At 41.9% G+C, this 13,454-nt stretch overlaps 2 long non-coding RNA genes across 2 annotated transcripts; both read left to right on the top strand.

Annotated features, from left to right (window-relative positions):
- Window positions 1–2,008: 2,008 nt before the first annotated feature.
- On the top strand, window positions 2,009–3,525 carry LOC140693429 (uncharacterized). Its single transcript, XR_012069197.1, has 3 exons — window positions 2,009–2,283; window positions 3,207–3,266; window positions 3,365–3,525. It is a non-coding gene; the product is annotated as an uncharacterized lncRNA (long non-coding RNA).
- A 6,852-nt stretch (window positions 3,526–10,377) lies between these two features.
- Window positions 10,378–12,911, top strand: LOC140693420 (uncharacterized). The gene is made up of 3 exons (XR_012069184.1): window positions 10,378–10,598; window positions 12,417–12,566; window positions 12,662–12,911. It is a non-coding gene; the product is annotated as an uncharacterized lncRNA (long non-coding RNA).
- The last annotated feature ends 543 nt before the right edge of the window (window positions 12,912–13,454 follow it).

Below are 13,454 nucleotides of genomic sequence, written 5' to 3'. Positions count from 1 at the left end.
AGACTATAAGCCCTCCAAAATAGGGTCACTGTCTTCATTGTGTTTCATTTGTTGGGTCACAGTGTCTGGATAGTGCCTTGCTGTCCAGCAGTTTTGTGAGGATACGGTGCTCGTGAATCATTGTAAGGACAGAATTTTGACAACAGACTGTGTTGTTCATTTCACGACGGGAAAGGTAATATAGAATTACTGTTCAGATCTGTTTTAAAATTAAGCTTTGAATTTTGAGAATACTTCAAGAAGCCATACAAAGCTCTTTTTCACTAATTTTAGATCTATCTTAGACACATTATGTTTACATAGCAGAGTAACTTATCAAGTAGATTTGACAAAGGAGTGTTATATTGATTATTTGTTTTAGTTGAAATATTCTACCAGGGATAAAGTCATAAGTGCCCATAAATGAACAAATATATTTGTATTTAAATGCAACATGGGAGCAGACTACATATGTTTCTATATAATATATATGACTGTGTGTTTTAATCTTTCTGTCAGTGTTTTAATAGTTTTTCAGCAATTTTGTAACTTTAGAATTCTTCTAAAAAATTCACCCCCAATTCTAGTGCAGTTTGTACTGTGTATCCTGTCTTATGCATGGGATTCCACTGTCCCCTCAGTGAGGAATTTCCTCTCCTATTGTGTTAGGAGCAGAGTTAAAGGAACTGTGATTTCTAGGCCTTTGCTCTCCATGTGTTTGCAGTTGGCTCTCAGTCACGATTTTCCCTTTCCAGAGTTTTCATTGTTAAATTAGAATTTCTGAAAATAACTATTAATATGTTGCATTGGTCTCCCTAGAAACTTGACGTCTTTGTGCTTTTCAGTTTTCAATTTATGAAAAATGCAAATGCACTCTTGTTTTTAAGTTGTCCTTTTTCAATAGATATTTATCTCTTAATTGATAGAATAATTTTTCCCAATGAATGAATTGGTGTGCATGTTTTAAAGGATAACTTACTTTTTATTTTTCTTATTGTAACAGTAATATTCATTGTAGAGAATTTAGTAAATAAGGATTAACACAGTAATAACTTCACAATGGCCTCTAATCTCACCTGGAGATACAGTTGTAAGGTTTGAAATTGAGAATTATAAGTCCTCTCAAATTTTTCTTTTTCAAGTACGTATAGGTTACTGAGATCCTCGAATTCCCATATGAATTGTAGCAGCAGATAGTCAGTTTCTGCAGAGGAGCCCGCTGGGATTGTGATCGAGACCACGTTGAATATACGGATCGCTCTGGGGAGCACTGCCATTCCAAGAGCACTTTCTTTTGATAGGGGAATGTGTGTGGAGTGTCTGTCCTGGTATTTAGGTCTTCTTTAACTTTTTTTTTCAACAATGCTTTGAGTTTACAGAGTATTATTTTACTTTAATTATCTTTGCCTTTATATTGAGGACAAGTGTGCAAGGTACTGGGATCAGAAGTGTATTTGAGCCCCGCAACTTGCTGCCACCATGGACGCTGCGCTCTTGCTTCACCCGCTGTACAATCTTGCACAGAATACGACCTCAGTAACTCTCTCTTGAATGAATGATTATATGATTGTTGGATGATGCTTGAGGGTCCTTGTGATGATTTTTTTCCCCAGCCTTTCCCCAGTTCTTAACTATGCCCTTTCTCTTCCTAAACTCCAGCCTGGGTTTCAGCCTGCCTGTGGCATTGATTTTCCTTGTCTGTGGACTCTTCCTTTCACTGGTTCCCGATAATGTTACATGTGGGCTGTGGAAACTTGCTAGATGTCAAGAAAGAGCTAATCCATTGTAGGCCAGTATTTTTAGAGTTTGTTATTGTTTTATTGATTGAAATTAAATGAGGCTGCCCCCTGAGCCCTCCCGTGAGCACTTTTGACCTTCCTACAGCTGATGCTGCTCTAGTTGCTGCATGTGCCCTTTCCCCAGCCTTGATTTTGTAATTGAATAAGTCACCATCACTGGAGCCCTCTCTTTAAAAGATAAAGAGAACATTTGCTCCTTTTCCCTGTTTGGGGACTTCAATGAGATGAGATCCCAGATAAAGAATGGAGCCCCACCTCTTTCTGACCCCCGCTGTTTCCGTTCCTTTCTTCAGGGGAAAAGAGTACAATTCAACAGTATAAAGATTGATTGTGAGCTAATGAGATAGACAAGACAACCGATCATTTATTAAATAACCTTTCATGATAGAAACAAATGTATTATACACACAAACAGCACACAAAGCACTGTAGTACCATGGTTACAATCGTGGGTCCGAGTTCGTGTCCTGCTCTGGAGAGACCAGTCCTGTGAGATGGAGAACTGGTAAGTCGGCTTAGCCTCTCCAGAACTGGTTTTCTGTCCTGCAGAGACGGGGCTCGCTAGGCGTCCCCCCCCGTAGAGGTGCTGTGGGGTGTAAATGACGCGCGTGGGCAGCCTGAGCACAGCTGCTCATTCCTCGTAAGTGCAGGGTAGCATAGCTTTTGCGGTGATGGCTTTATGACCGCCCCATGTAGACTGTCAGTGCTCTGAAGGGATGCCTTGTGGTTTGGAGATGGGATTCTCACTTCTGTAAATACCCAAGTATAGTGTTATTGGGTCCTGCTGATTTCAGTCTATTCTTTAGAAAGTACATATTGTAGATATATTTTTCAAGCATGCGTGCTTTTTTTCTTTTACTATTTAAAGTTCTACCCTCTCATCTCTTGGTGTTACTTTTCATGGAATCCAGGAAACAGTCCTAAGCTACCTGCCTCTTCACACTTTTCCGTGGTGGTTTCCTTCCCTGATTAGAAGAGGGTTTTGCATAGGAAATTTTATTTGTTCCCCTTTTCTTGGAGTCTCTCTCTCTGTCTGCCCATCTCTCACCTCTCAATCTGTCCATTTCTCAACCCACTGCTTCTTCTGACATGTTCCAAAATGCATTTCAGGTAGCTTACAAAAGAACAGATACCAAATAAACAGGTGAGAAAATGGGGCCCAGTTCAGACAGTGAGGCTAGGAGGCGAGCCTGTGTGAGGGTTGCAGGCGTGAGACACATGCCTCTGCCATGTGACTTATAAGATCGACAGCAGCAGTGTGCTTCAAGCTCCCAGCAGACACAGGGAAGCAGGATTTGAGGGAGATGCTTACTGGCTGTGAAATAAATAAGTGACTTAGGAGAAGCCCAGCCTTTCCAGCTACTAAGGCTTAGGAGAATATTTTGAGTGTCTTCCAAAATCAGAGTATGGCATCTTTTCCTTTTTCAGAGTTCTATGTATAGTTGGTTACATTCTATACCTGGAAATTTCTCCAAAACTGCTTCCCACGTGAGTCCCATGGCTCGGGGATTGGGTGGTTCTGCTCATTGATGGGGGTTGGCCAGAAACAGAAAATGAGAGCCTCAAAGGGGCAAGGGATTTGTCAGTTATGTTTTGTCAGTGCTGTAGGGTTCAAGAAATGCTTTCACCGTTTCTCTCCATCTGAGGCGGCAGCATAATCTCTTACCAGCATCAGGAGCTCAGGGCCACGGGATGGTGGGGGCTGACTGCACTGCCGTCAAGACAGCTGAGCTAGTCACTGCAGGTGTGGTTCTTTTACATACTGCATTTCATGTTCTTTACTAGAATGTTTCAACAGGGAGTTAATTAACTGAGTTAATTAACATTTAATAAATATGATCTTTGTTGAAAAGACAGTTATAGGCAGAATATAAGCTGTGAAGTCTTTAAAAACGGTTTCATTACTGAAATTTCATTTGGGGAGATACACGGTTTATCTTATATATGGCTCTCTTTTAAAGTAACAAAGAAAAAAGACAGAAAAGGCAGAGGATGATTTCTGTTCTTCCTCTCGGCTTGCAGGTGCCCTCACCCCCAGTAGCATCCATGCAGACACCAGCACTGACACTGGCCGTGCTCAGAACTGCCTCAGCCCTGAAGACACCGCTGACAAATAGAAGGGGGCCACGCCCTGTTACAGCAGGTGCTCTCACTTTGTGGGTCCTTATGTAACTGCGTGGTGTTAATCAGGATCGCCCGTCCTACATTGTGTGATGCTGCTGCTTTGTCTCCTAGTTACTTGTTTCTCTAAGTATTCTTGTATTATTCTCCAATGCATAGTACTACACACCTAAAAATGCTTTTTTTCAGATGAAAAATAATGTGCATTTAAAATAATAACTCTGAAAAAGGGGGCAAAAAAGGCTATCCTTGTCCCGCTATTCAAAGATAATAATTAACACGTTAACGTATATTTTCATCAGTGTGGATCACCTCTGTCATAAAAAACCAGAGAGCACTCTGTGACTGTTTACTGTGTGGACACCTCCATTTTCCATTCGGCTTTTTATATGTTTTTCTACAATATTCTATCTCCTCTGGCATGATTTTTGATGACCAGTATAGCATTCTGTCTTGTGGAGGCATTGTCCATTTTACTTCGGACTTAAATAAACTTTTAAATTCCAAGTATACTTAACTGAAATACTGAAAAGAGAACTGTGGTGGTAGAGGAAGGCCCTACCTCCCTTCCCCTTATTTCCGAAGAGTAAAAACTGTTGAAAATTTGATATATATGTTTCATGACCTTTATGCCTATGACATACATATATACACACATATGAGAATTCCATGTATACGTGTGTGTATATATGCTTTATTTAAAAGTGAGACCATACTATATGTTTTTCTGCAGCTCGCTTTAATCACTCAGGTGTATATCATAGACGTCCTCCCACTCCAGACTCACACGGTCCTTTCAGATAGAGTGGAGGGGTCTCCTGATTTGCGGGTGTGGTCTCTTTCCCACGCACACCTTTGGTGAGAGAATGCTGTGGACAAGGCCCTGGACCACGGCGAAACGCCGGCTCCCTCATTGCTCGCAGCTCGTCGTGATTTAACGCATCATTGTCTTGATGGTGGACAGTTAAGTTTTCTCCATTTTCCACTGTCAGAAAGGATATTTGACTGGCATCCTTCTTGTACAGACATTCCTGTGATCTTTTATGAATATTCCTTTAGTTAAGGCTTCTGGAAATTTAGTCCCTGGATGTGACATTTACATTCATCACAGACTCCATTCAAGTAACTCTAGAAATTCCTTCCATAGGGGAATGAAAAGATGCACAATTACTTATGTAACCAATTCTCTATTGCTGGATATGATTTCACTTCAGTTTTTCTTCCCACCATTGTAAACAGTGCTGTGTAAATGCCCTGATGGGTACATCTTTTTGGACTAAATTTGTTTTTTCCTAGAGGAAACGATTCGTAGAAGTGGTGTTGAGTCAGTGTGTACGTACGTTTTTCAGAGTTTACATATCCATTGACATGTCGTCCTCTGAAAATGTCGCTCATGGTTTCTTCTCCCACAGATGGACACTAGACAGAATATCTTTTAAAAATATTTGCCAATATGATGAGCAAAAGTGCTTTTTCATTGTTTTAGTTTGCATTTGATGACCAGTGAGGTATTGAGCATTTTTCACTCATTAGCCATTTGACTTTTTTAAAATGAATGATTCCTTTTATCCTTTGCACACATTTAAGTGGGGGAGCTTCTTGTTGCTTTGTGACAGCTCTTTGTATGTTATGAACATTAACTTCTTGTCTTCAACAACATGTATCACAGAGCTTTTTCTTGTCATTTCTTGCCTTTCATTTTGTTTAGGAGGATTTTAATTTTGGTAGTGTCTCAAAATATTCTTATGATAATAAATGTATTCCTTATGTGTTTTATCTTTGAAATTATTCTTAAAAATAATTTCTTATACTGGAATAAATCTCCTCTGTAGGTTTTTTTTAATCTCTAAGATGGAGATGATAATAGTACTTGTTAATGTAAGGGTAAGTTGAGTTAATAAGAACAAAGTGTTGTATTTGCTGTTATTAGTACTTTTTTATATTTACATCACTGTCTGTAAATTATCTTGTGGTCCTTATGAGAGGAATAGTATTTATTCTTTCTAGGTGATTGTCTGATTGTCTCAGGACAATTACTGAAGTCATACTTTTCTCTTTGATTTGAAATCCCACCTTTACAAAATACTTATGTACACTAGAGTCTCTTTTTGAGCTCATGGTTCCCTTCTGTCAATCTGCCTTTCTTACTCCAGCACCATAACTTACATATTGTAAAAATTTATTTAATAATTGGCAGTCTGAATTTTTTTTCATTCTTTTCTTCCATCCCAAATTTTCTTGTCTAGTATTATGATTTTATTATTCCTGAAGAATTCCAAAATATTTTGTTCAAGTTAAAAAAAAATCAGATTGGAGTTGTCATGGGAGTTTTCAGTAAGTTTTGAATTATTCTGATGAGAACTTACATCTTTACAAAACTGCTTTCCTCCATGCAATTTGTTGATGTCTCTACATTCTCACCTCTTACTTTACCCCTCAGTACAGCCCTGAAGTTTCTCCATTTAGAACATGGGCATTATTTTTTAACTTATTCCAGATTATTGTTTATGTTTTTGTCAATTTTGTAAGTGAAAATTTTTTGCTATTATATTTTTAAACGCTTAAAACTGAAATTTAGAAAGGAAGATTCGGTTTGTAAATACTCACTTTGTAATTTGTCATTTAAAATTGTAAGTATTAAGTAGTTGTTCCAGAATCCTTTCTTTTTTGTTTTTAAAAATTTGTGTCGAAGATTCTCAAAATGTTCATAGCTAAGTAGTATAGGTGGGGAGACAGATGGAGAGAGGTAGTGTGGCTCATGTACAAACTGTAAGCAGTTTCATGGCTGCCTTTAGGCTGGAGAAACCACAGAAGAGCCCAGGTTAGACAAGGAATGGCTTTGTATGCACTTGAAAGCCAGCTTTCCTGCCTGTATGGTGAAGCCTGGTGGGCGTGGCAGGTAGATGATCAAGGTCTGATCAAGGTCATTTGCTGCACAGAGCGCTGTGTCTGTGAGAAATGGTGACCATTGCCATGGCAAATGCTTGGTGCCAGGAACAATGCAGGGGAGCTGGGGAGCCTGTGTTAAGGATTTTCCAGCCCTGGGAGTGGGAAGATAAGACTCTGCATTCAGATCTGAGTTTGAATTAATCCTCTTTAGTTTACTGGACCTCTGACTTTTGTCAAGTTATGCATCCTGTTTGAACTCCTGCTTTGTTGTCTCTCAAAACAGAAGAATTACAGCCTGCTGCTAGAGTGTTTGATCAGGGTAAATGATTTGTGTCTATAAGATGCCACGTACAGTCACAAGCTCAGTGAGCAATGAGCTGTCCCCTCTTCTCCTGCAACTCAGTGCTCGATAAGTCATCAGCAGAAAGCGAGTCCCTAATTTGTATGTGGTGCAAGGAAGAACAAAACTAACGTCTTGCCTTTCCCTGGCAGTATTCTTACTTCTTTGCTTCATGTACCTCTTTCCTCCTTCACTCTCCCCTTTCACCTCCTCCACCAAGACCCCGAGACTCTCTCAGAACACTAGATTCAAATTATTTAAATGTTGGCTCATTCCCATGAAATGACAGTGACTTAAAAAAACTGTACACATCCCAGAATTCATTGTATTTGATTTACACACACACACACGTGCACACACACACACACACACACATCAGGCTACCTCCCATTTACTGAGGGAGAAGGGCCACTTTTTCTGAGTTTTCATTTACTCAGCGTGAGAGCAGTCTCTTAAGCAGAATTTCACCTGGCTTCGTGCATGGTTTTTTAAATTGGATTTCTGCTTTTTGTCCATAAAAATATTCTCCTATTAGAAGACAGGAAGTGGAGACATAGATATTCTGCTGAGATATTGGTGTTATCATATTTGAGTTTTAATGGACATAAGGCGGCATAGAGTCATACATTATTATGGATGAGAATCCATGATGATGTAACTTGGACAAGAATATGGGTCTCCTGCCATCGTGTCCATGCGGGTGAAGAGGCAACTGGGTGGGGGATGGCAGGGAACCTTCTTGCTTGAGTTCCAGGTTCTTGTTAGTTTTCATTGCTCAGCTGCCTTTAGTTTATGTCCATGAGGCCTCTCATGGGAAGGTCACTATGTCCTGAGAGACTGAGTTACTAATCAGCAGAAAGCTCTGGACCCACTCATATTTTCCAGAGTTTTTCCGCTGACCTGCTGACACTTTATATAAATGAGACCTAACAAACTACTGGATATAAAATCCTTATTGTTATCATTTTCCCTCGAGTTCCATAGGAATGGGGTGCTGTCTCAGGCTGTCTAAGGCTAGATCTGAACAAAGATAGGGTGATAGGCTCTGCTGCTGGACCCTCCCCAGTCGAATGGGATTTCCACCTTAGTTTTTAGAATCAGGCAGATGAGTTCAAATCTTGTCTTTACCAGTTATTAGCTTTGTGACCTTGGGGAAATAACTACTTTTTTGGTTCCAATTTTCTTTATCTGTAAATAAGTTCAGTATTTATTTTAGGGTTTTTGTTTTAGAATTGAATGTGCTAATTCCCTAATTTATTCCTCAAATACTGATCACATGGTTCTATGCTGGTGCCTTAGTAGTTGATTGCTAAGGGACTCAACAGTGAGAATGGGGGTGGGGCCCCCTGAAACATACAGCTTATATTCCAGGATATGCTTGTAAAAGACAAGATTGCAGTGGATTTTTAGTAAATGTCCATTCCTTTCCTAATCCCCATTGATTGTGTATATATCTTTATACTAATATATGAACAATTTTTTTGCAGTTTAAATCTCTTTGTAGTATTTAAAGTATGTAGCTATAACAAAAATACGTGAAATAAAATGACTTGACTTTTATTTTCCTTTCAATAAGCAAAACAAAATAAAATAGAAAAGAAAAGAAAAAGTATTGAAGGAGTAGAAATAATTTTATTTCCGTGGAATCAACTCCCTATGTTAGGTTTTTCCATTGTGTTGTTCAACATCATATAAAATTGACAGGTTGTGACTTCAGTGTTGATAGCTAGGTGAGTATAGTTTCTTTTTGTGGTTGTCTTTGATGAAATATTTGCACTAGATCATAAATGATGTGCATGTTACATATTGGAAACGAGGAAACATTGGAGACATACTACCTCCAATGCAGTCATTTTGTTACCGAGTCCAAACTCGTTCTGCTCGCCGCATGACAGGCCAATAAACCGGGAGATGAGGTGTTGGAGCAAGGAATAGTGACTTCACTTGCAATGCTGGCAGACCCAGAAGACGGCAGACTGATGTCCTGGAGAACTATCTTCCCCAAGAATGAATTCAGTCTCCTTTTATACTAAAAAGGGGGGGGTTGTGGTTGGTTGTTGCATACTTCTTGCTTTATGAATTGTTTGTCCTTTGAATCCGCTGTTCTTGCAGCTGTCCATGTGGATCAAATCATGGTACCCCTGTAAAACCTCCAAAAAAACAAAGGCTATTCTCTATTATGCAACTTGCCATCTCTACAGAAGTGCAGATGAGCTAACATTTTTAAAGATCAGGTCCAGGAGAATAGGCTTTCCTGCAGATTTCAGGCTAAAGGTAACTTTCTTTTTCAAATGGTGCAGAGCTACCAAGTCTGAGCCTAGGAAACAGGGCACAGGTTTAAACTCAAAGGAACAGATTTAACATAGGGTAAAAACTGTTACATTTTATTACAATTCCGTTTCCAGCTTCATAGATAATATTAGTAAGAAATATGAGCAATTTTGTATTTTTGCTTCTTAATAACCGATAAGTGTACCAACTATATTTTGTGAGCAGGGATGCTGTGCAGGCATTGGGGTGACAGCAAACTCTTGTAGGGGGTGGCCGACCCTGCAACATCTCTGATGCCCCGTGAGTGTTGGTGAGGGTCCCCGTAGCCAGGGGCTCTCTTCAGGAACCAGCATATGGGCATTGACCTCTGGAGACCTCTTTTTCGGCTGCAGGAATTTTTTTCAGATATTGAGATTGAAAAATCACTCCAGCTGGGAATAATTAGGGAAAAAAAAGAAAAGGAAAAGGGTTTGGAGTAGAGTAGAAGAGTAGGACTTAAGATCACGGAGCCTGAGTGCTTGGCAGCGGGGCCTCGGGAGAGAGGGGAGCAGAGGTGGGGAGGGGCCTGGCTCCGGAACCAGCTCCTGTAATTGTCCCTGCACGCAAGCCACATAGCTTTAAATTGGCCTGGGCCACCTCTCTGGGCTGGATATCACCCTGGGCAGAACCGTGGTATCTGTAAAGTAAAATGACTTCACAACTATTGCACAGAGCTGCAGGTGTAAGAGAGCCTAAGCCTGTCTCAGAGTGCAGGGGACAAGCGGAAAGGAATGGCAAAATTTCCACTGACAATTGAAATTTTGTTAAATAGCCTGCTACAGTTGTTTGCATCACTTGAATGAATGCAGGCATATTTCTGTGGGCATTTATAGGTTCACTGAACCCCACCAGCCCCTCTTGCCCCCATCGGAGATGGGCTTTCTCAAGCACAGTGCCCCTCCTGCTTGGGTGGAAAACGCTGCTGGTCCTTGCCTGGGGCCGGGCTGCTGCAGGGCACTGAATCCCCGAGGCACGGCCTGTGAGACACGACAGGAACATCTCTGCTCTTGACTGGGTGCCTCCGTTTCCCCTGCAGTGTAAAAATGCCGGTGACTGAGTTAGAAGCATGCTTCCAAGCTGTCCATGTCCTTGGCATCCAGAAGCGGAGCCTGGAAGCTTTCGAATTTATCCAGAATGCGGTTTACATTCACCTTCAGCAGGTGAGTGTATGTCCTTACACAAGTGGAGGAATTACTGCAGTTTTCCTGGAACATTCTCACTACAAGTCCATTTGATTTTTCTGTGCTAGGATTCAGTATGGCCTGCTAAAAACTCTGGAGTGAGATCTTGAAACCCTGATGAAGAGCATTATTTATTTCATTTCTCTATATGATACTCTTTTACTTTTAAAATTCAGAATTTTTGGTTGTTTCAAAAATTTTTTGGGGGGGTTGGAGAATCATGTTTACTCTTACCATCTTTGCAACCTGTTGCTTTGTGCCTCTCACCTGTCTTCTGTCACTTGTGAGGCGGTTCCATTTGTGACCCTGTCCGGGTTGTTCATGTTATAAAACATAAAGCCTGTAAAAGTACAGTCCCTTTTCCTCCGAAGACATTCCACAAATACTCCTTTAACCTGGGTGTGGTTTTAAGAAGACAGAATCTTTAGAACATGTCCTTGCAGGTTGCTAGTGCAAAATCCCAAAATCAATAGTCTAGCTCAACATCTAAAATCTTTCTAATTTACCTTGGAATTGTATGGATAAGTGAAGCAGTTTGCTAAGAACTCAGACCAGGTTTAGAATACAGGTTGGTGTAGCTCAGCAGGTCCTCCCAAGCTGATGCTCTGCCAGAGGGCGGGGCCGAGGGGAGAGGGCGGGTCCTGCCCTCCCTGAGGTGACAATTTCATGGCAAAGACTTTCACCTGGTGAAGAACTTGGAGTTTCTTCTAAGAAGAGTGGGTCTTAAAAGAGTCCAAAAAGCGCGGGAGTGGCACAGTCCCATTTGTCTCAAGTAGGGGAGAGCGGCTGTGGGGCCACTTAGGAGACTCGTGAGTCCAGGTGGGCAGTGTTGGTGGCTTCCACTTGAGCGGTGGGACGGTCAGTGTTTAAAAGCGAACATATTGAAGGCATGTTTAGATGGTAAAAAGGAAAGGATGAAGGCTGGCTGTGAATGCAGGATGGAGTAAGGCCCAGGTTTCTGGGTGGATTAATGAGGTAAATGATGGTCCTTCTGTGCTCTGAGGAGGGAAAGCTGCAGAGGGAGTTCTGCGGAAAACTGATGAGTTCAGCTGTGGGTAAAGTGAAAGGTTGTTAGATGTGTGGTCTGGGAGCTCAGGTGAGAGCCAGTAGTGAGTAGGGGGAGGTGAGAGGGACTTTCAAATAATTTTGTATTGTGAACATACAAATAAGTATGAGTAATGACACATTTAACACCTCTATATTCTGGATTTAAAGCCCAGTAACATTTTGCTATACTGACTGCAGAGGTTCTTAATATTTTTTAATAGAAATAAGTAGAAACAAAATAGTGGAGTTAGTGAGCATCTTAGAGTAGATGTGTGTCCTTGTATGTATTTTTATACCTCATCTGTTTATAACCATAATCTACAAAAAGTTATCTTGCTTAGCATAAGAGTTAAACACAGGGACGTGACACACATTGTTGGGGGTTGAAGCTGATCTTCTCGGGCAAATTATGGACCTTCTCTTTGCCTTAGTTGCATCGTCTGTGATTGCCCCAGGGCCCCTCATCACAGCTGATTTCCTAGAGTAGATGTTGGGAGGGAGGCTGCTGAAGGGAGTAAGAGGTGGCAACTGCTAGGGATATTGAAGAGAGACAAAAACAGATTAAAGCCGATAAACTGAGTACAAATACCCTCTAAATAGAAGGAATCCCGCAGTGTTTTGAGCCGCTTATCATAAGGGAAAGAAAATCACGTGGATCCAAAGCTCTTGAGCATATGAGTATTGTGGGTGGGAGGGTGTCATTATAAAAGTGTTGAGAAAAGGCCTCTTTGTTTTCCTTGACATTACCAGTAAGGATGGGGAGCAGAAGCGAAACCCTCTGCTTCACAGTTGAAGGTGCTGTTTTGTGCGAAACTGACCAAAGTTTGGAAACCAGTCATCAGCGATGCTGGCAAATGAAGAGGCTTCTGGATTGGGTGGGGCACTTGCTGTGACTTCCAGGTGACCTGCTGGCTGGGGGCTGTGTGGCGGGCAGTAGTTTTGCAGGGTAGCCCGGGCATAATCCCTAGCTCTGATGCTGCTGGTCTGATTAACAGACCTGGGCGCACACTGTCCTAATGGGGCAGCTCGGGATGTGGCCCTGCCGTGCTGAGAGCGAGAAGAGGGCTCCCCTGAGGAGGTGTCCCTGCGGAGAGTGGAAACGTACTCCTGCAGGGGAGGAAGAGCCTCTGAGCAGCGGGCCGGATGCACAGGCAAGACCAGCATGAGCACTGATGTTTCCGGGAGCCGGAAGTCATACAGTGGCCCAAACGGCCTTGTTCCTGAGAGACTGGAGGGAATAGATGCTGAAAAGGCAGGCTAGGGTCAGACCCTGTGGTGGGTTATGAGTGACAGGAGAGGATTGTTCAGGCAGGCATGAGACAACCCTGTGGGCGTCCCAGCTGGGGCGTCACGCCGAAGGGAAGAGCAGAGTTATAGACTTTGCCACTTATTAGCTGTGTGACTTTGAGCAATATCACCCCACCTCTCTCTATATATATCTTCATCTGTAAAGTGACACAGTGACAAGGTCGTGTCATCAGAAGTATTAGCTTAGCTCTGATCCTCTTTGTCGACTCCTGTCAGTGCTTCCCTGCAAGGTTCTGCAACGGCTGCTTTTACCCTGAGACGGGAGGGCATAGAGGGACACTGTAATACCCGAGGGCAGGAAGGGGTTGCTTTAAAAGCAGACATGTAACAGCCTGCAGCTGCAGACCTGCAGGCAGTTTGGTTGACGGTCCTTGAGAGGACTTTGGAGGCCTTAGCGTCGTCTTAAGTCTTGTTTCCCCTTGGGGACCGGATTTGCCTTTGGGGATTGATGTTGAAGATTTGAGCTTCTGCAAAGCTGTT

The sequence above is a fragment of the Vicugna pacos genome, unplaced genomic scaffold, assembly GCF_048564905.1.
Source record: "Vicugna pacos unplaced genomic scaffold, VicPac4 scaffold_19, whole genome shotgun sequence".
Taxonomy (NCBI): domain Eukaryota; kingdom Metazoa; phylum Chordata; class Mammalia; order Artiodactyla; family Camelidae; genus Vicugna; species Vicugna pacos.
Note: the sequence above shows the minus strand (reverse complement) of the source record. Positions and strands in the feature narration are given on the sequence as shown.